This window comes from Phocoena phocoena, chromosome 10 (assembly GCF_963924675.1).
Source record: "Phocoena phocoena chromosome 10, mPhoPho1.1, whole genome shotgun sequence".
Taxonomy (NCBI): domain Eukaryota; kingdom Metazoa; phylum Chordata; class Mammalia; order Artiodactyla; family Phocoenidae; genus Phocoena; species Phocoena phocoena.
Window position 1 is genome coordinate 19,474,550 of NC_089228.1, and position 26,407 is coordinate 19,500,956.

Genomic DNA, 26,407 nt, shown 5'->3' on the forward strand with positions numbered 1-26,407 from the left:
GCGGCTGGAACCTGTTGACATTAATCTGTTGCATAACCCTTTGCCAGACAAAAACCTGTATTGTTTCTTGTGTTCAGTTCATCGCCATTATATCCGGGGCTTTGGGAAGCGTGCTTCCTGAGCAAGCCACAATGCAGTCGCACTGACTCTCTTCCCTGACCCACCCAGCGGAGCCCTGAGCCTGCAAACCTTGCCCACCTTGGTCTTGGGATCGCATTACGTGTACAGTTCAGCGGGACCTGCACAGTGCTTGAAAGGCTTGGACTCGCCCTAAGAAATCCAAGATACTAGAAGAGCTCTTTGTCGGAATTCATTCCCAGCTCTCTTTCAGTTTGTTGCATGTTGAAGACTTCAGTTACATTTTACTGTAAAGGTGACTGCGTTTTTCTTACGGGGCCTTCAGGGTAAACAGCCGTTCGTTTCCACCTGTGAACACACATGTAGCTTGTGTTGGGGTAGGGTGTGTGGTGCTTCCGAGGTCATTATTTTTCTGTAATGTTTATACTCCGTGGCTGTGCATATATCAATTCTATGCCCCAGTGCTGGATGGAGAGGTAGCCCGTATTTCCAGCTGAATGTGTTCCAGTTGAAAGTAGGCCGGAGTGGAAGCAAGGGATAGATCAAGCAAATAGCTTTTAATTTTACATCAGTTGGTTTTCTACTTTGCTCTGGGGCAGAAGTTTGCAGCCCAGCGTTGCGTTAGATGTCACTCACGATTTGGAAGAGAGGCATTCTTGGAAAGTGTCTGGCAAGACAGGACTCAGGTTTTCAATCCCTGACTCTTAGTGACTGATGGGGAAGTTGGAGGTGGCTTCCCCTACTTCTCCTGCAGTCTACAATCGCAGCCCTTATCTCCTAGCTAGAGATGCTGGAGATTAGAAAAGGCGACAACGATTCTAGATTCTTCAAGGATAAAATTAGCATGACATTTATTAAATGTGTCCCCCACACACTCTTTTTTTCTAAATAAATTACATAATAATGACATTGGTAGATTATGTTGTCACATGAAGAATTAGAAGATTCCCTTTCAGGCAAGGCTCACAAATCTCTCCAATATGGAATTAACTGACAATCCTCCGTGGGTAATGTACCACTGCTGAGGTACAGCCAGAGAGGGCAGAGACTTCTTTTTGTCCCCTGCCCAAGGACAAACAGTGGGAGAGGCCAACTGCCAACATGAGATGCGATTTCAGGTTTAAAGCTACAAATAACACAGTTATGAAAGATTTCAATCGGATGTTTTAGTTCAGATTTTAGGATTGTTGGCCATGCAGTCAAAAGAATTAGCCTGGCTTTAAAAGAGGCACAGGGGACCACGTCTGTTTCCCGACCTGCCACTGTGACCTTGGGCAAGATCTTGAACCTTTTCACTTTTGTTTGTGTTTCTATGACGTGGCTACAGATGGTAGTCACCTGAGGAGCTGAAGGTAAGGACCATTTGAAAACTGGAACATAGGGCATCCAGCCTGAGACACCCAGCATGTGACACGCGCTTAACCAAAGATGTTGATGTTATGATGGACTTGTTTATGATGACTTTAAGACACCAGGTTATTATTAATGTTGTTAGTAAAAATCTTAAGCCATAGGACCTCATTCATTTTTGGCTAGAATTTCATAGTAATAGGAGAATAACTGAAATTCTGAATGCCACACATTATGTAAGGTTAAATGAAAAAGCTAATAAAGGTTAAATGAAAAAGTTAAATGGAAGAAAAGACGTAGCTCCAAGGTGTTGATGAGCTGGATAGAAAGATCATTGAATGAAATAAATAAACCACTAACAGAGAACAACTATTTTATGCCCAAACAATGATTCATTTTTTGAATTTTTTTTTTAAAAATCATTTTATAAAGGAGAGATTAAAGCCTTTTAGAATTAACATTATTTAAGGGGAGGTTAATCTGTAAAAACCTATCCTGTTAATATGGCCTGGTCTCAGTAACTGATTGCAAACAATATAACTTACACGCTGGACATTTTGAAATGTGCCACCAGGAAGACAGAATGTATGTCCCTATATTACAGTCCTCAGTCGGTTTCCACTGGGGACTGGTTCCAAGACCCCTTGGATACCAAAGTCTGAGGGTGTTCAAGTCCCTTATGTAACGTGGTGTAGTACTGGCGCATAACCTACACACATCCTCCCATGTACTTGATTGATTTTGATTGGTTGATTGATTGATAGGTTCTTTTTTTTTAACGTCTTCATTGGAGTATAAATGCTTTACAACGTTGTGTTAGTCCCTCCCGTGCGACAAAGTAACCCAGCTATATAATCATTTGTAGATCACTTGTAATGCCTAAACAGTGTAAATGCCACGTAACTAGTTTCCTGTTTGCGGCAAATTCAAGTTTTGCTTGTTTAAAACTTGCTGGAATTTTTTTTTTTCCTGAATATTTTCGATTGGCAGTTGGTTGAATCTGAAGATAAGGAACCCACGGATGAGGACGGCCAACTGTATGTGGATGAAATAAAATAGTTGCTAACATACTGTAAATCATTTATTGCCAGACTCTATGAAAGTATGATTGTCATAGTTTGGCCCATTGGACCTAGAAAAAAAGAGAAACTTTAATGTCGAATTCAGGAGTGAGGAGTTAGTGCAGGGTTTGTGGGAAAGGACAGTAAAAGAATTTTGAGTGAAAACCCATTGGACCACGAAGCCTTAATTATACTTTCATCATGAGACCGTGGGGGGTGGATTTCTTTGTGTTTTTTTTTTTTTTTTTTTTTTTTTTTAAGACGGTGAAATGTCTTGAAGAAATTCCCAGGGCTTATGTGAGTACAAGACATTCTGTTGATTTTTGAAGTGAAGTTGCAGGCCCACCTGATAAGAGACTTGTAAATTTGGGTGACTGAAAGAAAAATGCACATATGGTGAATTGAAACTTAGTGATTGATCCGTGGCTGGGACAGTTTGAGTATACTTGGGGTTGACTTGGGGAATCCCTCCCGGAATGGCATCACATGAACCAAGAGTTGCCACTGCCATCATGTGCTTTATAATTTGGTGTTTCCCTCTTGCTGTGCTTTTCAAGGTTGATTGAACGTATTAATATAACTACTTCCTAATCTCCCTGTGGAAAGGGGTACCTGTATTAGTCAGATGCAAATGTCACAACCCAGCTTAGACTGGTTGGTAATGGGGGAAAGTCTGTTGGCCCACAGAACTTGAAAGTTCAAGGGTTAGCCTGGCCTCAGACACAGCTGGGACTGGGCAGTGTTATCAGGACTTAAGTCTAGCTCCAATTTTTTGTTCTGCTTTCTTTTTGTGTTGGCTTCATTCTTTGTCAGATTTTCCCTTTGCTGAGCAGGATGGCTCCTGGGAGCCCCAGACTGACACATTGACAGTTTAGCAACTCTGGGCAAAAAATCAGTGTCTCTTGCCCAGTAATTGCAACGAAAATCTCTGAATTGACTGAATGACTTGAGTCGTCTGTGTATGAACCAATCACTGTGGTCAAGGGGTTGGGAATATGCTGATTGGCTGGGACTGTGAGCCATGTGCCCACCTCCAGATTACCCTGGATAGATTGGCTCCATTAAAACCACATAGATCCAGAATCAATACGGGTAAGTTGTTGTACCTCAGTTGTCCTTTTCGAAGATGGAGGAGTGGATGCTGCGTGGACGTTTTACCCCACATCGCCTTAAAGAGGGTGAGGCGTACCACATTGTTACTTTGAGCCAGTCAGCAAGTTTAGTGGAAAAATCACTTCCTTAAGAGTTAGGTAACTTGACATTCAGTCCCAACCCTGTGACACACTGCTCACAAAGCTTGGGAGAGCCATGTAAATTAATTTCCTAGGACTCGGTTTCCTCATCAGAAACCACAGACCTAGAATAGTTCTGCAAGTCCCTTTGTGCTGAAAAAAAAAAAAGTCCACATTTCAAGCTTAGACTTCATACTTACCATGGTTTTCATATTATGCTCGTCTCATAATATGTTCTACACTCTCAGCGTTGTCTGATAGAATTTTCTACGGTGACGGAAATATTCTACATCTTTGCTGTCCATTATGGTAGTTTCTAACCTTATTGGCTATTAGGTACCTCACATGTGGCTGGTATGACTGAGAAACTGAATTTTTAATTTAATTTTATTTTATTTTACTTGATTTAAACAGATAGCCACATGGGACTAGTGTCTCCTCTAGATTAATGGTCAAGTAGAGTTATGTGAATTTTAGACAAAAGTAGAAGTTGACTTGACCTTCTGTGCCTTTGGTAATTAAGTTTATTTTTCATTCATAATTTGTAGTTAAAATTAAAAGTACTGGTCATTCCACCAAATACAGAAAGACTGTTGTCCCCCAACCAAAAAAGAGTGTTGTGTTGGAGGTTGATTATTTCAGTTTTTGTGGTTCCTCATATATCTCCCCTGCCAGGTGGTATGAGGCAATGGAAAGAATGCTTAATTAGCAGTCAGAAGTTTTGGGTTCTGGTGTCGGTTCTGCCGGTAACTACTCAGATGTATGACCTTTGGCTAGTCATTTTTCCTACCTGGGCATGAGTTTTCTCATCTGGAAAATGAGGGGGTGGGTTTAAAATGATCTCTCCATCTATTCCAGATCAAAGTTTCTATGATTCTGAGTCTTTGTCTTCGTTCTCATGGCCAGGATGGTGGCCGAGAGGTTCTCTTTGTGTAGTTGCTGAGTGTACTATGTCCGGGTGATGGAAACAACTAGGGAGATACCTTGGACCCTTGGATCTGAAAGAACCCTGAGGAAAGTCAAGGTCTGCTTCAGTATTGTTCAGTTTTCTAATCCAAGATAAATCTAGAAAATAAAGAACAGGTAGCATTTAGCAGTGCATACTCGATTCAAAAGTCAGTTTAGTCTGAAATGGCCTTGTTTTGCTACTTCCAGAGTCGAACGTGGAGGTCACGGTTTCAGAGACGGTGTTTGTAAGATGGGCCAAAGTGAAGACTATTGGGTGAGGGAGAGAGGGGAAGGATTGTTAGCCGAAATGAGCTTGAGACGTTAGTTCATCAAGTAAAACCATAACTCCTACTGCTTGGTAAGCCTGAAGAAGGAGATTCAGGTATGAGACATTCTTTGGTACCCAGGGAAGTTAGGGTTAAGGAAAGATGTTTGGAGTGACTTCATCTGTAGAAGGTTGGATTTTGAAGGAGGAGATGAATCACAAATGAAGAGAAAGAGGAAGGAAAGAACATTGGCCAGATTTGCAGGAGCAGGTAGGAGGATGTGAAGTGTTCCAAAGGACAGTGTGGTAGGATGTGTCAAACCAGTACAGAGGGAGAGAGGCATCAGCTGGGGCTGAATAGAGACAAGATGCTTATTTGGTGATTGAATTTTGATGTTTGGTAATGACATAGGCTAATTGTGTTGTTGTCGTGTGATAAGGTGGCAGGGTTAAAACATGTATTGATGCGGTCATGCTGGTGAATTCCCATTGAAAATAAAAGCTCCTATACCCTGTCTCCATAGGATCGTTCAGACACGGTTGCATCTTGTAGCTTTATTTTTATTTTTTAACTGGCTATCTTTATGTATGGGAACAGTCATCTCCAGAGATTCATTTTCATTTCAAAAAACTTCTAAAGGTGTTAATTGCATTTTTCAAAACTCTTATGTAATTATTTAAAATTATTCCACCGGCACCATAAATCAGAACTTTTCCCATTATATCGCCAAGGAACATTTATGACCTGTTTAGACACTTTTGATTTATAGGTTTAGGAAACAAGAATATAGAAAGCATTGCCAAGTCTTAATTTGGAAATTTCTTCAGCCACGTCTGTTTCTGCAGAAAAGAGGAAAAGAGAGCTGGTGGGAGAGGTGATTGAGAGCTATGGCCTCACACACACCAGTGAGACGTGAGAAAAAGAGGCACAGCACCCAGTCTGGGGGACCTGCTCTGAAATGAGCAATTAGGGTGTCTTTCACGAGTTGTTTAATCTTTCCAGGCATTATTTTTAAATGCTGGTTCCAGGTAACAGGGTGCTTACTGAGTTATTTAACTTTCTTGACCTCAGTTTCCCCATCTGTTAAATGTAGATTAATCATAGCATCTGGATTGTGGCACAGATTAAATAAGTTTGTTGATTTCTGCATTGAGAAACGTTTGTCTCTGAAGCACATACTAAGATGCAGGCAGCGTGTTAGGTGTCACGTGAAGGTGACGGGAGGGGTCAACACTGACACTGCGCCCGACATCGCCTGGTGCTTTCAGTCTGGAGTAGGCTGATACCACAGATAAATGCGAATGACCCCTGGTGTGAAACTGTTCTTGGTAATTGTCAAATAGTAACGGTAGCAACTCCAGTTTAGATGTTATGAAACGCCGGAGTACACACCTTTAGAAAACTGATCACAATACATCTGAAATGGCACGATTCTAGCCATTGAGCGATGACACAAATTGCATGTGGAAGAAGGTTAAGGAAGAGTTAATATTCGGAGCTGAAGAATCACGCTTTTTTTAAAAGTCTCAGCAGGCTGAAATTCTGGATCAAAATGAAAAAGATCTTTCATGGGAATAAATGCACAGCCCATACCCTTGCCCAAGTGCAGAGTAAAGAGCTCTAACTTAACCAGTGGTTCAGGTGATAGTTAGGGGATGATTGTAAAACCTGTAGGAGCCAATTGTGCCCTACTGAGAGGCGGGGGGCACCGAGGACCCTAGCCTGCATTAATAACGTAATGAAGAATTGAGGCTCTGTCCTCCTTGGGGGACAGATGACGCTTGACCTGCTGTGCTTATTTCTGGATGCTGCATTTGAAGGGGGTAGGGGCAGACCAGAGCGGAAGGCCTTGTACGTGACATGTCAGAAGCTGTCCTGATCTCTGAAACAAAACCAGCTCTTATTTGGTACTTTAAGGGGAAGGACAAAACCAAGACAGTGTGAGGCCCTGGTAGGAAGGGGCAGAATCACTCTGGTGCAGGGTTAAATTGAATCATCCCTTGGGATTAACTTGGTCCCTCAGTGGGCAATTCCCAGAATCCAGGTGACCAAAGAGAAGTAAGGTCTTGACAGCACTGGGTGTTCAGCCACTGTTTGTGGCTGTTCTGTGGCCCTGATGAAGTGTGGGCTGTGGCCTTTCTCTAGGTTTTTTCCTGCGTCAGGCAAGAGCCTCCAGTAGCAGAGACAAATGAAGTAGAGATGCCTGGAGCAATGAACATCCTTTTTCAGGGTGTCTGGTGTTGGCAGCAGCTCAGGAAATTGCTTTTCCCGCCCTTCCAGCCTTATCTCCATTCAGGATTCTTTTCATTTGACGAAATTAGCAAGACAAATGGAAGACGGATGATTTTTTTAAAAAATCTGGATCGCTGTCAACTTGCAGTAGGTACAGGACTACTGCATGTATTGGACTTGTATTGGACTTAGTGACTTGAGTTTATTCACAGCTATAAAATATGAAGTGGTTCATGTGATCCTTGAATCATAGTTAATATTCAATTTTTTTTTTTAAACTTTCAAAGAATCTGATTGATCATTGATTGCTCTATATAAGTCCTTTTTTTTTTTTTGGCATGTGAGGTCACTCCATCACGAAATTGTCATCGGCAAGATTTTAGCCCCTGACTCGGTGACATAGAGGTGCCTGTCTTGCCGTTGAATATGCGTGGTGCATATAGAGATGCTGTTATTTTAACATGCACTTAGTTACTTCTTCTTAGCCCTATGCTACAAGTTGAGAAAGAAGAAAGAGTGTGGAATTTGCCTCTTGGAGCTTATAGTTTAGAAAAAATATGCGCGTGAAACAAATAGAATGAGAGAAGGAAGGAAAAAACGAACAAAGGAGAGAGAAAGAGAAAACATTAATTCGTTTGTTTATTCATTTGTTTATAAATTCAGCAAATATTTGTGAAGGGGCTATTATGTACCAGGCGCTCTTTTTGGCATTTGGTGAGTTAATTACTATTTGATAGAACGTGGAAATGTCCAGCATAGACAGTAAATGCGGCAGCAGCTCAGGGAAGTGATACCACCCCCAGAGTTAGCACCATGGGCGAGAAGATGCCTGAGTTGTAGAGTGGCCTCTTCCGCTGTCTTACATGTGTACGTGTGTTTGTTTTTCTGTCGAGGAGGATGATTTGCCTAATGGAGGAGTATTTTTTGTTCAGACGCGGCTCCTTTCTCCTTTTCTATAACGTGTGATTTCACAGGTCTAGATAAGACTTGAGTTGTCCTTCCTGCACCCACTTAGTTCAAAAGGAACACGTGAATAAAAATGAGCGAGAGCCACCTTCACCCCAGCACAGTGAGGCTGCCTTCGGAGAACTCGCACCAAGACCAGACCTCAAGGTTGAGGGATAGGAGCCTTGCTGCCCAGAGGGAGCAACGTGTCCAAGGCCAATGGCGGTCTTGACTGTGCTGGTTTTCTTAGAGCTCTCTTTCCTCTCCTGAGGCCTTAGCGTACAAGACCTTAACACTTTGTAAGTTTTGCCCCTGTATTAGATGTGGATTCTCTTCATGCTTTCGTTCTATCTAACTGTATAATAAGATGTCCACATCTGATGCAGCGTTATTTAAACCCTTTGGTGACCAAAATATCTCATCCTTGAGTCTGTGCTCCTTAGCATCCATACTTTTGTTTCTGTGTCAGACTCACCCTCCAAAAACTCGCAGAGTCAAAATCTCTGGATCGGAAAGATCGGAAGAAACAGGTTTGAGAGCATGCCAGGATAGGAATACAGAACACCACCCTCTGCAGACTTAGGGGGAAGTGTGTGTGTGTGGGGGGGGGGTGTTTGAGCCAGCTCAGATCAAGGTTGGCAGAGATCATGTTACACACTGGACATGATCTAGATGAAGAGCAGAGACCATGCCCTGAACGGGAAGAATGAGGAGAGGAAGAGATGAATGCATTTTTGAGATGAGAAATTTGGGTGAAATTGAGAAAAAGAAGAAAAACCCTTTGATCTCAAAGAAAGGGAGTTGTAGCAGGAATTATAATTGCCCCAGCCTTGTTGAATACCTTGCAGTTCCCCGGTGGTTAATGGCTCATGCCGTCTCCCGTGTACTCTTCCCAGTAGCTGAAATATCCTTCGCCAGCCCTGCCTGCCCAAATACCTGGGACAGACCCATTACCCTTAAATATGCAGCATAATCCTTGTCTTATTCTCAAAGCCCCTTTACCCCCTAAGGCCAAGGAGAGAGCCCCTCTTCTCTGCCCTTTGCATGGGTGTCTCTCTCTTTTTAATTCAGCAGATGATCAAATGATGGCTGACGCCATGCCACGCACTCTGAGAACACTGAGAGGGTTCTGCTCCTTACCTTGGGTGATGAGGGTGTTGGAAACTTCGAAAGGGAGCTTAAAAGCAGCTCGTTAGGTCAGAGAGCCCTGATCCTTTGCGTGTAAGCCCTCTCCGGGGCCATGGTGGCTGAGGTTCCACCAAAGGCTTTCCTTCCCAGAGACAGTGGTAGCAAAGTATCATCCAAACATAGACTGAGGGTTCCGTAAATTAGGTCTCATGTTGGCCAGCCTGTATGTTCTCAGCGCTCAGGGCAGACCCCTCCATAGATTATCCCAGTGGGTCCTTGAGAATTCAGTTAAGAAATCAGCAAACTCCTTCACACACCCAAGTGATGACATGGCTGGTGGATCTGGCGAACCCCGGTGACCTGGAGCTAGAAGTGGGGCTGCCTCATGACCCTGGATTTAGAAAACAAAACAACCAAGTGCCTTCTTGCATCGTTAAGATTCATTGGATGAAAGGGCTACTACTACTTAGTTCAAGTTTGGAGTTAGGGTTGATACTAACGCAACACAGAATTTTGGAGTTAGGGTTGATACCACGTCACAGAAAAATAAGAGGTCGACGAGAGTAAAAAAGCAAAACCAAACGAAACAAACAGTTTGCCTTCTGGTACAGTATTTCATTATAGCAAAAGGAAAAGATTGAAGGAAAAGCAGTGTGTAGTAACAATAAGAATGGTATTAGGAAACATTTAAGTGTTTCCCAGGCATTGACCCATTTTATCACATTTCATCCTTGTAACAACCCTCTGGGAAGAGTCCTGGGATTAGTTCCCTTCATAGATGTAGAAACTGCGGCACTGAGAGATGAATCATTTACCAAAAGTACAGTCAGGAAGTGGTGCAGCCAGCATTAGAACCCATAGCAGTCTCTCTCCAGAGCTGTCATAGAAAGTGTCTGGGTGCCTTTTATGATCAGGGACATAATAAGTCCCATCACCGTGATGTTCCATCTTTACATCTAAGATGCTATTGCCAGGAGAGCTCCAGCCCCATCCAGGCTAGGGCTGCTAGGACACTGCCTGGTGCCCAGCGATGTATTGGAAGAAGATGAAAAGTCTGTCTACCTGTTTGTCTGTGTGTCTGTCTCTTCTCAGTAATGGAAATGGGAGTGTGAGGGGTTCCTTAATCAAGGAGAAGTAACTCAAGACACTGCACGAGCCCTTGTTCCACTGCCTCTCCTCCCAGCCCGGTTGTGGCTACAGACAGATTCAGGGCCAATTTCACGTTCACGTGGTGGGCCAGGGTTGTCACTGTGGCTTCCTGTAAGAAGCAAAGAGGCTATCAGAATTTTACCTTTGTATTATTTCACGTTCTATCCATGCTGACCAGTCAGTGCCTCTTTGTCACATCTGTTTGCCAAGTGAGTAAAACTGGACCCGCCTCTCTGTTCTTCCAGGCCTAGTTCTAGCCCCCAGCCTGGTCTGCAGCTTGGCGTATGGTACAAAAGCCTTGTTTCAGAGTCATTCAAGTCCCACTCCTCTCCTTACTAGCTGTGAGATACTGGATAAGTCATTTCAACTCTGAGAGCCTGTTTCTTCATCTGTTAAGTGGGCACAATAATGCCTCCTTCAGAGGCTTGTTTTGAGGATTAAGAGATACTATGGAAAGTGCCAAACCCATCATGAGCTCCCTGTAAATATGTGCCGCATTTCTCAGCCATCCTGTTACCAGGCGCCAGCCCTTCCCTCTTTTTCCCTTTCTTTGGCAAACCCTGTTCCGAGGTCCTGGTGCACACCTCCTGATTTGTAGCCCGCAGGCTGTTTTCAGTACTCCCAACACCGCCTCCTTGATCGTGACTGGCTCTGGGCTTTGTTTTCTTAGCTCTCATCTCATAGTCACCTGAGCTCTGTAACCAGGAAGCGAGAGGCTCCCTGAGGCAGGACTGAGCTCTGGCGGGGAGAATCACACCGCTCCTCTTTCATCCACCAGCCAGGTGACCTCAGACGAGGCTCCTTGCTGACACCGGAGAGGTTGCTGGGCGCTAGACACTTGTGACCAGGTGCTCGCCAGGCATCAGATCAAAGATGCACACCAGTGCTCTCGAAACAGGGAAACTGAGTTTATAGATTGACACCCACACACACACCCCTCAAAAGTAATAAAAGAAACCTGTCCACTGCGAGGCAGATAATTGCTCCCATTTTACAGATGAGGAAATACAAACAAAGTGAACTTTTGTGACTACCTAGTTTGCCGGTGAGTAGCAAAGATTGGATTCAAAGCTGCATCTCTTGCACTGCAAACTCCAGGTAACCTTCTCCACGTGCCACGGTATATATATATATAATAGGATTCCTGTTTGGTAGGTTATCGTGAGAAGGATGAGGGAGTGTGTGGCAGGGCTTTGCCACTTCAGAAGGCTGGCCAGAGGGAAGGACTACGGCTGTTGACGTTTTACACTGTATGTGCCGAGCCAGGAAGACGTCGGGAGTGGCATGAGGTAGAGAGAAGAAAAGTTGGAGGGGAGAAGAAGTTGGTAGGGCAGTGGGATGGTGAATGGATAAGAAAGGGCGTCAGAGGACAGTTCACCACAGAGCTCCCTGATTTCAAAGGCCTGGCCTGTTGGGTTGTGACATTACATAGATGTGTCCTGACCCATCTCAAAAATTGGACCTCGCTGAATTTAATTAAGATCAATTAGACATTCCTCCTATTGTTCCAACACACAATACCTTATTTGTCTGAAAAGAACAAAGTTCTGTATGACCTGAAAGCTTCCTGCTTCATCTATTGCTTTTCCTCAAGAGGGATGAAATGCCATTTAAAACAATAAAAAATAAATAATTGGCCTGCAGGCTGGACTGTCTGCTTTTCTGTATGCATTCTCCTAAGAGGAGAGTTATCAGATCTCCAAAGGAATCTAACATCTCTGTGATGCTGTGCTTCCTTGCAAATTTCCCTTTTCGTCCAGCCCAAACCTTACCTGTGGCTTCAGCCTGAGATGGAAATGCCAGCCCCCACCAGTAGTTACCTGGCGCATAAAGCTTTCCTCTCTCCTTTCCGATACGAAACAGACAGAAGCAGGTGAATGGCTTGTGAGGTTGGACCAGAAATTGAGAACATTGTTTTGGTGGGAGCAGGCGTGATGGAAAGAGAGAGCTTTGATGGTTAAAGAAGAGGGGAAAAATCACAAGGAAAAAGGACGTAAATAGGTTTGGAAATCAGGTGATTTTAGCCTCCTCCTCTGAGACCCCCACTCAATTCACCAAGTCCTAAAGCATGTTAGTGACTTATTCAATGGAGCACAAGTTACTGATGTTTCACAGGGTTTATGACCTAGAGAGGATCAGAATAAGAGCTTTTGAGTTGTTTTCCCAAAAAGTTTTCCCTCCTTTTGTTCCCTGATATTCTGTTGACACAATAGTGCCTAAGATTCAAGAGTTCTCAAATCCTGTTTATATTTTTTAACTATATTCTTGGTAGTTTTATATATGATATAAATTGTAAGCTAAAAAATACCTAGAAATTAGTCCCTCTGCTAGGGTAAACTGTGTACCTGACACATAATAAGTAGTTAGTAGTGATAGTTCTTGTTATTATTATTATTAAAGAAAATATGGAGAGTATCTTATCCATCTTTCTCTTTGTTTAGGTGAAGCGTGGAGTCTCAGAGAGGTGAGGGGGTGTGAGCACAGTCACACTGTTAGTTCGTGACAATGTCATTGACAGACCCCCGTGTCCTGTCTAATACTCCTACACCATCTCAGGGTTAAACAGCACTTGAGGCCACTTTGGACTAGAAAAGATCTGCCTACCTGTTGATGGACCTGTTGGGAGACTCGCAATTTGGAATTGTTTGCGAAACTACCTGGGCTTTCAAAGAGTGGGAAGTGGACGCTGAGGGTTGTGGACCTTAAGATCCTGCTTCAGATTCTGTCCCTGAGTCCGTACACAGTTCCTCTCTTCCCAGCCTCCCACTTCCATCCCCTGTCCCCTGCCAAGAACTGCCCTCATCACTTTTCTCTAGGAAAGAAGACCAAATCTTTGGATTTTTCTGTGGTCTCTTTTCAAGGCAGAAGTGAGAGAGAGAGAGAGAGTGTGTGTGTGTGTGTGTGTGTGTGTGTGTGTGTGTGTAATCGGTGACTATTAAGGAAAGAAAAGCCATAGAGAGCTATAGGGCCCCACAAAGGGTTTTCGGTGTCGCAATTTCTATGCCACACAGTGTGGAAGGCAATTATCTTTCGAGGGGATTCCGCAGCCCTGCACGGGCTTCCCTGGTGTAAGATTTATTGTCAGCTGCATTGCGTGTTCGTTATAAGAGCGTTTACTCGGCATCTAAAGCGCTGTCAAGAGTGCTACTTCCTGAATGCTTCTGAGGTTGCAGCTGCTAAGCTTCATTTTCCCGTCCTGGAGATATATTTTTGAAATGGGATGCAGGGATTTGTAAGGCCTCGTGCTTCCCATTGACGCTGACAGGAGCTGCCTCGTTCAACCCTCGCTTGCCGCCGCGGAAATTCACCAGCTGATGCCCAGAGCCCTCCTCCCTACACGCCTGGCTCGCACACCAGGGCACCTGTCGTGGGGAGCGAGCCTGGCAGCGCATCCCGTTGTTTGGGGGGGACTCACGCCAGCTCATCAATCTCGGAGTTCACTGTTGTCTTACTTAAACAAAGGATAGACGAACGCTCTTCTTTTCCTCTTTTTTTTTTTTTTTAATCCCTCTTCCTTCTATATGGATCTTATGAATGCCTGAGGAAAACTTGAGCCGCGAGCCAGCTAAATATACTGTATCATGAAACCTTAGGGACCACTGAAATGGGAACAGTGGCCCTTTACTGCTAAGAAGGTGTTTTATTGAAAATGCACCGACATACCTCTCCCCGGAGAGGGAGCAAACGAGAAGGCAAGATGCCCGGCAGTAATACAGGTTGTTCTCTTAGGTGAGCTAAAATACAGAGTTTGGCACTCCTGTGCTCTGAGCCAGCCGGCAGTAGAGTAGACGGATGGGCATTTTTACATTAAAAGTGCCATATTTCACCCTCTGCATCTCCTCCCACCACCACCCCCCGTTTTTTTTAAGTGTCTTAATTTATATATTCCAGTTAATAGTTCATTACGTGGCCTTTCTCTCTCCAGCTTTTGAAAGTTATCTTTGGAATAAGTTGAGGTAGTCGAAATGTCCTAGTCCTGGCAGGCTTACCAGCAGAGGGCAGGCGTAAAGAAGGTTTTGACATGAGGGTGTGTCAGCCTAGGGTCACAGGAGGGTGGCGTGGGCCGGGAGGGAGACTGGTGAGCATTGTTCGGAGGGCAGGATGGAACACGCTCCCTCTGCCTCTTCGCAGGCCTGCCTCTTCGCAGGCTCCCTCTGCCTCTTCGCACCTCGGGTCACCCGAAATACTCACTTTCCTGCCTAAAGGTGGCCAGTGCCTTAAAATGATACTCAGCGATTTCTACATAATTAAACATTTAAAAAAAAATTCAAATGTCATCTCATCACCCAAAAGCCATTTTTTCTTTTCCCCTTCAGTGACCCTGATCTGCTTGTGCCTAAAATCGAGAGTTTGCACATGGGTGTGTCGTCAGCACTGTCACTCTTTGGGGGTGGGGGAGGGGGGAATAAGGCCTCGTGCTTAATGGTGATAGTGATACTTTCTTCCTGATACCTGAAGGAAAGAGCTCTTTGGGAAATGACCTCCTGCCCTAAAACATGTCCCTTTTTGAGGCTTTTGTGCCCTTCGGTGTAATCTGTTCTAACCTTATGGTAGAAGCGGTCCAGTAATACATTGTACATTATATTAAAATGAGATTATAGTTTGAGCATAAATCAGAGAGAGTAATTTGTTACTGTCAATCAGATGCAGAGTTTGGAATGGATGTTGGCCATTTTTCTTTCCCAGACATGATTTTGTTTACCGGTGACATTCTATGAATATCTTTACATTTCCAGTGAGGGACTTTTTTTTTTTTTTTTTTGGAGAGGGTGGTAAATGTTTTCCATAGTTTATGTACCCATCGTATTCATAAGTCACCTGAATGTTGACATGTCACAGTGTGTATCTAGAAAATTAACCAGGAGCAAAATCGCATTATAAGAGGTTGCATCAAATGAAGATACCGATGACAGTTTGGAGGGTGTCACGGGAAGAAATGTAAACTCCTTCGCAAGAGTGAGAACTTGCAGTCTTTTCCCTTGGCTGAGCGGCAGCAAAAGAAAAGCAACATAATTGCCTTCATTGTCTACAGACATAACAGCGACATAAACAATAGCAATCTGGAGCTAACTGCCTTAGCTCCCTGTAGATGGATGATGTATTAATTTATATTTTTAAGTAAAAGCCCCACTTAAATCAAGAAGGAACGGCAGGTCCTTGGAGACAAGTGCCCAAATGTCCGGAATCGGGCATGTCTGTTGCAGTTTAGTCTCTCTAATTGGCTGCTGGTTGGCGGTCTTTGGAGACATGAGAAATAACTAAAGCAGGGCTCCTTCTGGAGAGACTCGCTTCCCCGGGCAGGTCATCAAGCCCACTTCTGGGGTGAGGGGCCTAAATTCTGTAGTCCTGCTCTTTCAGTGTGTTCTCCTCTAGCAACAGGGTCAGTTGATTGAATCTCTTTAAGTTGTCGTTTCAGAATATGTTCTGGGTACTCCACGAAACGAATGGTTAAAAAGAAAGGAAATAAGTGTTCAAGGAAGGGCTGTTTAGAAGAAGATGGGGAATTGAATTAGGATTTTGGCCCCTTGAGATTCCCTGGCGGTCCAGTGGTCAGGACTCCACGCTTCCACCGCAGGGGGCACGCGTCCAATCCCTGGTCGGGGAACTAAGATCCTGCAGGCCGCACAGCACGGCCAAAAAAAAAAAAAAAGAAAAAACAAGAAAAAGATTTTGGCCCTCATGAGCAAGTTGATTTTTTTCAACCCATCAAACTGTTCATCCCTTGGTAGAGATAACTGACTTTATCTGGGGAGGTGCCTCGCTCTCGGTGTTGCTTAGAAATATGTGAGCCAGTGCCCATTTACATGTCCTTTTTCTGGTGATTGCCAAGCAGCTCCGGCTGGAGCCGAGGACCACGTGGGCCCAGCACCGTGGCTGGTGTCTCCTCCTTGGCCGTGCCATCCATCAAAGTGTGGGAATAACGTCCCGACAAGATGCTCCTTGTGACTCTGCGTTGAATACATCTTATCTACATTCTCAGCTCTGAATGGGCAGTAAAACCTTTCACTTTCTTCTGCGTTCAAGGCTAGGGCTCAGCAGAACCAAATAAAATACATGATTTGAGTCCCAGGTGTGTTATTTGGTGGTTAGAGTTTGGTGTGGGATCATAGTAATCTGTTCTTAAGTACACAGCCAGCTGTACAATGGACTCATTTAGCAACTGACAGGTTTCTTAATATGTGGTGTTTGAACAAGGGCTGTATCAGTTGTGGGTGTTAGGATGTGGGCATCAAAAATATTTTTCAATAGGGTATTTAGCATTTCCTTCACTCTTCCTTAAACATTAGCCCTTCCCCCCCCCCCCCCAGGTATTCATTTTATATTATCATGGCCTCTCTTTTTCTGGAACTGTTCAGTGTCTTGCTTCCCCTTGTGGCCCGTGGAGCTGGGTGTGTTTGATTCTTAGACAGGGAAAAGAAAAAAAAAATCACTTTGCCTTTCTGAACTTCAGCTCCCTCCTCTGTAAAATGGGGATTGCAATTTCTGTCCACATTGTGACAACTAAATGAACCCCTGTGGCTGAGTAACCCATTCTACATAAGCCTGCCCCTCAATCCAGATTTTGCTAAAGCTCCCGCGATCCAAATGTCCAAATGCTGCTGCTTTTATTTTTATTTTATTTATTTTTTGGCCTTTCTGACCCAGCCTTTCCAAAATGACCTGGCACTCATAGAACAAATGGCATTAACTAAGTCTTCTAAATCACTGCACCTTTTAACATTTATATTGTATTCCAGCCATTGAAAGTTCCAGTTCTCACTGAATCCCAGACACAGGGCAGGTAGACAGGGACCACATGGAAAGGGATCTTTTTTTTTTTTTTTTTTTTAAGTTTTTTGTTTTCAAAATATTTATTTGTCTGCGCCAGGTCTTAGTCGAGGCACGCGGGATCTTTGTCGCGGCACGCGAACTCTTAGTTGCAGCGTGTAGGATCTGGTTCCCCGGCCAGGGCCTGAGCCTGGGCCAAATAACCAAAATGCGTTGGGAGCGTTAACCAGAATGGCCCGGGCATATAAAACTTATCCAGGTTCATCTCTGATGGTACATTTCCTTGCCTAGAAGTAGCCTCTGAGTCACCATGTCACGTTTGGAGAGAGGGTGGGAAGGGCTCCAGGTGGCCTCTGCTTTTGCTAAGCTGCTTTGTCGCCTCCCCCCTTATCCAAACCATCAGTCCTCGAAACACCACCTCCCCAAGGGGCCTTCCCAGACCTCTCCTGATCCACTCATCTCCCCCTGCTCTGTGGTCCCATGGTGCTTAATGCCACCACTATGCAATTTTAGTATTTGTGTAAGCACCGCATTGCATCACTCTCTAATTATTTCGTGTGAGGCTGGACTCCACAGCTGGGTCACAGGCTTCTGTCATGTTTGTTGTTTGCTTGTTTGGATGCTCCCAGAGACAATTAGCTTACAAACGGAGACCTGCAAAGGAGGTAGGCCAACTTGTAAAAGCACACTTGAGTTTTATGGATGCCTCTGAAAGAAACTGTCTTTAAAAAAAAAAAAAGAATTGCTTCTTTAAAGGGCACCCTGATGTTGTTCACAGACGTTAAATCTCTAATGAATTTTAATACCTTTGAAAAAAATCGCATGTGGATTTTGAAATGAACATTTCTCCTCTCTCACTGTGCCTTGGTTGGAGAGAACTTCCTATATTTTTATTTCCTGTCTTTGGGGCCCTGCCAGCCCCTACGGAAGGAGGGCCTTGTCTCTTTAAGAGTCAGAACTCTACTGATTCCTGGTACACTGGCAGATTTAAGGCCCCTCTCCCCAAAAAGAATGCCCTGGGTTCTCTGTTGAATATTCATGAGAGGGTGGGGTCACATTTTTGTGACCTGAAAAACTTCCATTAATAAATTTGTTTTCTGACACAAAAACACTTTAGGGTGGAGCTCGATCAGTGCTGCACCCATTTAACATCTGATCATACGTTGACAGTCAACTGGCGCTTTTGTCTCTTTTGCTGGCGGATTAATGGGGGAATTGTCTGCTCCCGAGCTGACCTGATTGAAATTCAGGCATTTGCTTGATCGGAAATAGTATCAATATGCTTTCTGGTTTGTAGTAACCTGCGTTAACACCTCAAATGGAAAAATACTTTCAAGTAAAACTGAAATTAGTGGAGTAGGATTTGTGGCCTTTTTTTTTTTAATTGAGGGAAAATACGTAATCATTAATGTCACGACTACTTTTCCTCGAATATTTTTAAGAAAAATAATTTAAAAGTTAGAGTTTTGTTTGTTTGTTTTGTAAGTATAGGCCAAAAAGTTTTTCCCTAAATTGAACAAGGGTAAATTAGAGAAGTGATTCTAGAGCTGTCGAAAATGACTAAATTAACCTGGCACCGAAATCGGGCCAGTTGAGCCCACCAAGTTTACGATATTGGTGACTTCTTTTTTTTCCTCACACTGTACTCAGCTTTAAACAAAAGTAAAGAGCAGTGACTAATAGAGGTCATCTTCAAGTGCTCATGGAGAGTAGCCTGTGTTGATGTTGTTGTATAAATAAGAACGGAATTTAGAGAATTATTTCTTAGCGAAAGAGTGGCAGATGCTTGCTTCAGCAGCTGTCGTTCTAGAGGGCAAGGAGCTTGGTTCAGCAACGAGGTACGTTGGTTGTTATTTATTTCAACCCCCGTGTCGGGTTCGTTTTCCTCTGTGCGCACAAGCACACTCTGGCGAACCCGGCTCTTGGAAAGAAAAGGGGGGAAATAAAAGAGGCCAAGGCTGGGTTAAACCAGGGCCGTGAAGCGAAAGTTCTCCCGCAAAGGCCGTTTTCGAGGAAGTTCTCCTGCGCTGCCTTTGAGCCCCGCATCCCCTTCCGATTCTAAACAGTTGCTCCGAGCAGTCGGGGTGTGCGCCGGACGCGCCGGTTCCCCTGCGTTGCCGCTCGGGTTGCTCTGAAAGGCCGGGACAACTCTTTGTCAGTTTCCAAGAGGAAACAAACACAGCCACCCCACCAAAAAGCCCCGACCCGGCAGCCCCGGCCGGAGGGAGAGATGCGCGCCGCGCCCGGCTTCCCAGACGTCAGCCGGAGGCGGGTCAAAGGGTTAACAGCAATTAAGCGGAGTTGCTCCCGAAACAAAAGCCGGGTTTCAGCCGAGCGTGATTTCACCTGCCGCGCGGAGGGGGGCCGGGGGGCGCGGGCGCGGGGCGCGGGCCGCGGAGCCCATTGTGTGGGGCGCGGCGCGGCGCGGGGTGTTTAGAGGCGGGTTGTGATTGGTGGAGCAGGGCGGGGCGGGTGGGCGCGGCGCGGCGCGTCTTGTCAGCCCGCGAGCCGGAGCGCCCCTGCGCGCGTGCAGTCCGCCTGCACGCCGAGGCCGCCGGACCCCACGCCCGGCCCGCGCGGGCGCCCCGAGCCGGCTCCGCGCGCCTGGCGGCTACATGGAGAGTGTCAGGTTGGTCCCTGTGATTGATCTTTGCCGTTCTGCTCTCCTTCCCCGGGCTCCGCGGTGCCAGCTTCCTGGGGCCTCGCTGGGGGAAGGCAGGAGCGCCCGAGGGTTTCTAAGTTGAGTCTTTTGGAAAAAAAAATAATAATAATAACCATCGCTGTTTATCAACTTGGGTGGGAGTTGCGCTCTGGAAGTGGAGGCGGGGGGAGGGAGTGGAGGGGTGGGAAGAAGCAGCTCCAGGCCTGTGGGTCCTGGAAGAGAGAGATTCCCCCCCCTCCCCCGTTTCTCTCTTGCTCTCCCGTTTTTAAAATGTTCATGGGTGGGGTGTAGTTGAGAGTTGAAGGAAGTCCTGCTTGTGTTTTGCTCTCGCGCTCTCGCTCGCTCTTTTTTTTTTTTTTTTTTTCGTTTGCTACTGGTTTTCTGCCGTTCTGGCCTTCAGGCAGCCACTTTGGTAAAGCCCTCGCCATCACTCCATTCGGGGGACGTATCTGGGGTGTGATTTATGTCACTTTCAGAGCGTGTGACATATACAAGGAGCCTTCCATCTCAGTGTAACCCGTGTGGATGTTTCTTTGCTTCTGATAGTTTGTTTCTATATCTGTCTAGGCTATTTTCAGCTTAGCTGTTCAAATTCAAGGAGTTCACACACAGTCACGGGGAGGGGGGGGGGGGAGGGGGACGAATAAAGCCGCACACAGAAAAGGGCAGGCTGGCGGAGGGACACTCAGGCAGGTTTGGACGTCTCAGCCTGTGTTGTATTACTTTGCTGGTTAATTAAGTAGTGAGTGGGCTTTGGGTTAGGACGCGCAGCAGACTGAGGAATTGTCAGGGGGTGCTCCCATCCGAACCGGCTTTGAATGTAGCTACCTCAACTGTCAGAACTGCCTGAAAGACGGTCAGTGGAAACGAGACTTTCTTGGTTCCCCCCGCCCAAGTGTCGTGATGGGAAGGAGGGGACCTTTAGGAAGTGGGTGGTAAAGTTTTAGAGCAAAGTACATATAGACTCTTTCCTCTTTGGGATTAACTCCTTCAGGGCCTGCCGGTTCGGAGTAAAATATCTAATAATTTTATACTCTTGTCCACACAGACCAAATGTTCTAATCAAGCCAATTTAAAAATGCAAATCACCTAATTTCCATAGATTCCAACACTCTGAAAGTGACACGTTTGGGGGAAAAATTAAGCCTAATAACAGGAAATGTGAGTCATACTATCAGTGACTAATCTGCTTAAGAAAAAAATAAGTTACATTTATTTTATTAGGAAGTCAGTGTTAAAGAAGCCATTTTTTTTTAACTTCAAATCGAGTGAAGTTTTTATTTTAGAGGCGGCCTTTTTAATGCCTTTTTTTTTTTTTTTTCCATTTGTTTGTAATAGATTTTCCAAGAGGAATGCTCGGTCAAAGCTGGTTTATGTGGTAAAGTGTTCAAGCTAGCATGTCATTGTCAAAAACCTCAAACATGATCACATTAAGATTCTAGTTTAGGATCTGTTGCTGTTATTGTTGTTTAAAAGAATACAAAGCTTTCTCGAACATTAAGACTCAGTCACTAAGTAAACCGAATGAAGACTGAAGCACATTCTCCTAATTGATGCCCTTCGCTTACATTGAAAAATGGTCCACTTCTATTTACGTGATTCTTTGTAGCTGCCTGACACATTTCAGTGGAAAGTGTGTAAAAATGAAACCAAAATACAGACTGCCTACCCAGAGACACTGGCTGACTTACTCTAGGATGTGATAGAGCTGAACTGAAAACGGATTGGGCTGACACTTGATAATCAAAGTTGATTTATTGTTCATTAGTACTGCATTAGCCCTTTCAGGCAAGACAGTTATTTGTGTAGTGGCCTGTCAAGAGTAAGACTGTGAGCACCTGTCATTTCTAAGGCATGAGATAAGCAACCAGATATTAAGCTGATGAAAATAAAAATACGTTGGACTAGGTAAAGGACCACATGATCATAAATTTTTTTTAAAAGAAGAGAGAGCAATCTGTAAGAAGAAATCTATTAACAATATATATATATTTTTTACCCTAGGGACTGCTTATAGTATGAAAGTAATGGGCTTTATGCTCTCTTATTTGCCTCCAGAACTTTCTTTTCTACCCATATGTTCAGCTCATTTGTTAACAAGTTGGTCAGTTAAGGAAATGAGGAGCGTATCGTGTCAGTTCTTTAATCTGAGTAATTCAAGAAAGGTAGGCTTCCCATTCGTGTTGTGTTTTTAAATAAACATATTTCATTAAATGAAACTCTCCTAAGCATGGACTGATTATATGAAGATGTGATGACATCATAGCTAAGCTATGCTAATGTCGGATAATAATGTCAAGGGCAGTTTCTGCAACGTGTTTCACTCTCGATTTTTTTCTTCCCTCCCTGGAAGGGAATGATCTCATGACATACAATAGAAAACAACCTAAGTGTCAAAAGAAAACAAAATTAGTGAACTTTTGTCTGCAGCCATAGAAACGCGGATTAACTCATATTTTTCCAGAGGACGGAATGGAAACATTCTGCAAGAGGCTATATAGTGTATTGTCTTCTCTGAATTTTCATTTGACAGGGATTTTAGAGGCTGTGATCTTAATTAAATCTCAACTAGCTGAAGTAATGCATCTAAAGGCATGCAGTGTTGCGTAACCTTGCTCAGTTGGTAAACCATAAATCATCGGAAAGCTTGTGATAGGATTGGTTGGCCTGAATTTTGTTTGTTTGTTTGTTTACAGTCAAATGTACCGTAAAAGCAAAACCCTCACCATCACTGCCTTGTATTTGCAAGTTGACAGGAGCTGTCACTTGAAAGATAAACTCTTTCATGACGCTGACCAGTTCTGCAAACTTTTCAGCCAACCTCCACACAATTGCAAGATACAGTGAAATTAAAATCCAGATTAATTAAAAGCAATGTAATTTCAGATTTATCTCAGCTGAGTAAGGTGGCAGAAGTGTGCTGGTGTTACAGGGTTTTACTGAGACAATCAGGAGACGGTAGTGTGACGAGCTTCTTAGCTTGAACTAAAATGTGAATAAAATTTGGCCCAAAAAAGGAGATTGAAGAAATGTATTTTACTCTGTGGCTTAGTTGTAGATGAACACCACTAAGGGGAAACTTAAAACTATCCTCTTAGGAGTTTGGCAAATAGAATAATGCGAGTCCACTGCAGGTAGTTCTTTGTGATTTATTAGCGAGGGATAAGGCAGCAACAGTTGACCAGAGAAGGTTGGAGTAAATAAATACATAGTGTCTGGTGTGTGTGTTATGTGTTAAAATGCATATGAATTTGATGACAAGGAGTTACAGTCATTTAATAGTTGCTAACTAGTCCAGATCTTACAAATTCTACTAGTGCTTGTAAATACTAGGTTATTTACTTTTTAAGTGTCTTTTAAACAGATGTGTTTTTTTACTGCTGCATTTTTTGGTTCATATGTATGCTCTAGTAGAAGCAGCCATCTACACATAAAAATTGAGAAAGCTATCATGTGATATATTGATTTTATACATCTTTGTACGTAAGATTTCATATAAGACTAGGAGTTACGTTGCTGATAAGCTGTAGCTCTCCGGGGGCAGAGAAAGAATATAGCTTCGTGTATACCTGCATGGCTGGGTTTGGGGACAGACATGAATTTGGTTTGGTTTTGATGAAAGATTTCTGTTCTTGGCAATAGCGTGATATTTCTGGACATTGGTTTCAGTCATTTCAAAGTGTGCAGTACTTTTTTTTTTTTTTCCCCCTCCTCAAAAATGGCATTCTAAATTCAGTTTTATTTACTCTTTTTTAAAAAGAGAAAACTCAGCTACCTCTTAGGTAAGCAGTCTTCTACAGATGCTGGGAACTTGAACTATCTGGAGAGACCTGAACTGGGCCTCTACTTGAGGACTGTTGGAATAATCTCTGAGTCTTTCTTCCTACCTGACAGCTGTTTGAAGAGAAGTAAATTTAGCATGAGAGAAATAAATATTGAATACCTGCACTGTGCCTCCTTTTCAAATCCGGTTGAAAGCAACTAATCAATGAAGTTGCTGGCTAAATGTGAGTGCACTTTTTTGGGATACCTTGGTATCATGTTTTAATTTTTAAGCTTTATCAGGCCCTTAAATCTGAAACATCATTGTTCAAATAACTGAGAACAAGGTAAATCAACAACATCAAAAAGGTCGGCTTCTGTGATTTCTCAAGGGCTTGTTATTTTGTACTTCCCAATTCTATTTGATGTCTTGACAAAACAAGATGACACGGGAGAATACATTAAATTTTGATTTTTTTCATCTAACCTGTTACTGTTGTGGCAGCTTAATTTCTTCTACTTTGTCCTGAAGATGGCTCTTTGTACAATTACTCTAATTGTCACACCACTTCATGAGTGTGGGTCTTCATGGCTTTCCCATTTGCCTTGATTTTACTAGGCATTTTTGAACATGTTCTGGCCTTTATCACGTAGGGAGCTTTGGGTTGGGCTTTGTCTCCATTAGAAATAAATCAGTGAATGGTGAGATTGTCAAAGAAGCAACTGATGCTTTCCCATGAGAATCTAATTTGCACCCCTTAGCTTAACTGTGATAGATAAGGTAAAGGTGTTGGAAATAGGCAGGAGAAACTACATGATTTGAGAAACAGAAGTTATAATTCTGAAAAAAAGGGGAAAGAAAGGGTGATTGCACCCTCAGTCAGGCCTTAAAAATGTTGGAATGATCTAATTTTGGCCTACCTGCATGTTTAAATCCAACTGAAATCCCCCCCTGTATCTCAGTAAATAGTAAAATATATATGTATATATATTAATTATATGTATATGATGTATATTTTTTCGTAGTTAAGCACCCTGTGATATTTTCTGTGCTGGCTAAAGCATGAAGAGCTGTCCATTTAATTCTTAGTCTTAGAAAAATGTTCGATGGGCAAAAGATCAACATTTAACTTTTCTTCATTTAACAGTATCCGTTGATCTCCAGCTGCATCTCCAAGTTGTCTTTCCTTATTCTCATCATCTGTGTGTGTCAAAGAGGATGGACACAGTTGCCTTCCCTTGCACTATTTTTGAATAATGCTTCAATGTAAAGGAGCTTATGTAGCCAAGGCCTCTTCTTTTTCTCTTCAAGAGCTAAAGATCTGTGGGTAGAGTCTATTCTGAGGTACCTTCTTGGAATAATTCTCCCCTCCTCTTCTTTACAGAACCTAAAAGACGATTTTTGTTGTTGTTCATATAAACTGTCATAGCAGGTTTGATCCACGTGCACTAAGTTTTTTCCATCCCTCCTCCAAGAGAAAGAGACTGAGGAAGGAAGAGGGGGCATTTTTCTAGATAATAATAATAATAGTTGCTAGGTTGAAAAGATCAGGGCTTATTGGATGATTATTTTCACATGTGGCTTCCACTGTTTCCTGTATTGAACAGTCACTAATGGGAGAAGCGTTTTAATTTATGTAAACTTTACATTTTTATGCAAATGAAGCTGATATTAGAGCTAAAACAGTTACACCGGTGCCTAGTGGAGTAACCATGTGGGGGGGGGAATGTGAGAGGAGAGCAGTGGAGGTCCCACAGATGCCTGTGCTGTAAACAAATATGAATTTATGCCACTTTTTACAATTTAGAGACAAAAGAAGAGCTCAGAGAGCATTGCCAGGATTGCTTATTAGGCTTGATAACCTGAAATAACTCCTGATTGGCAGGCAAGTCTTGGCCATACAATTCTTCCTGAAGGAAGGATAGCCTTTCTTGATAGAATGTAATAAACAAAATGATAAAAAATGAAACGCTAATTGCATTTTAAAGAGGTCTTTTTTTTCCCTAAAATTTTAATAGGTGGTTGTATTGTTACTGAGAGAACAGTTATGCTAATGACTGACTACTTAGATGATTTTGCATTAATATAATAACCATTACCTGCCTTAATGCTTTGTACAGTATTGTGGCAAAGTAGCAAAGCCTAAAAGAGTTACACAAAAAACAGAATTCTATAATGAAACAGAATTATACTTTCCACATGAATAGCATGCTTTTTTTTTTTTTTTGAAGACTGAAATATTATGTCAGAAATGTATTTTCTTTCCTGTGTGATACAGCTACTTTACATGGTATCTGTGGCTTTTTGGGTTTTTGTGTGTGTGTGTGTGTGTGTGTGTGTGTGTGTGTTTCTTCTTCTTTCTAAACACCATGGGGAACAGATAGAAGCTTCCTAACTTTTTTGTTTGCCGATATATCAGTTGTATCCATTGGGTTATTAATTATGAAAACTGTTGTCTTTCATCGGGGGGGGCTTGCTGTTTATTTTCTTTTATACAGGCTCGCTTCTACATGATCATATCAAATTTGACATTGGTGTGTTGTGTGTGTAGCCACTTTCTTTGGTTTTGTTTTGATGTTCTGGAGCATTCTAATTTAATTCATTTTGCTCTTACTTGATGAACCAAGTGACACTGCCTTACCTGGTCAGTTATCATTCAAACGCAGCCCGAGGTCTAGAAGGGACTTAAGTTTCTTGGGACATCCACGAGGTGAATAACCAGAGATGAAAAGTAGTTTCTAAATTCTTAATCCAGAGAAATGGAAATACAGCAGTATTTAAAATGTTTTTATCTTCTCATTTGCATTATTTGTACACATAGCAAT

The 26,407-nt window shown here is 43.3% G+C and overlaps 1 protein-coding gene across 11 annotated transcripts in view; it reads left to right on the forward strand.

Moving 5' to 3' along the window:
- The window catches only part of FOXP1 (forkhead box P1), a 227,780-nt gene that overhangs the window by 104,385 nt on the left and 96,988 nt on the right, over positions 1 to 26,407 (forward strand). The window contains exon 1 of one of the 11 annotated variants that reach the window (XM_065885426.1): positions 19,687 to 19,786. The exons of the other annotated variants lie outside the window; for them this stretch is intronic. The gene's annotated coding sequence lies outside the window, so the exon portion shown is untranslated. Of the gene's footprint in view, positions 1 to 19,686; positions 19,787 to 26,407 lie in introns of those variants that run through there. 11 annotated transcript variants of the gene reach the window in all.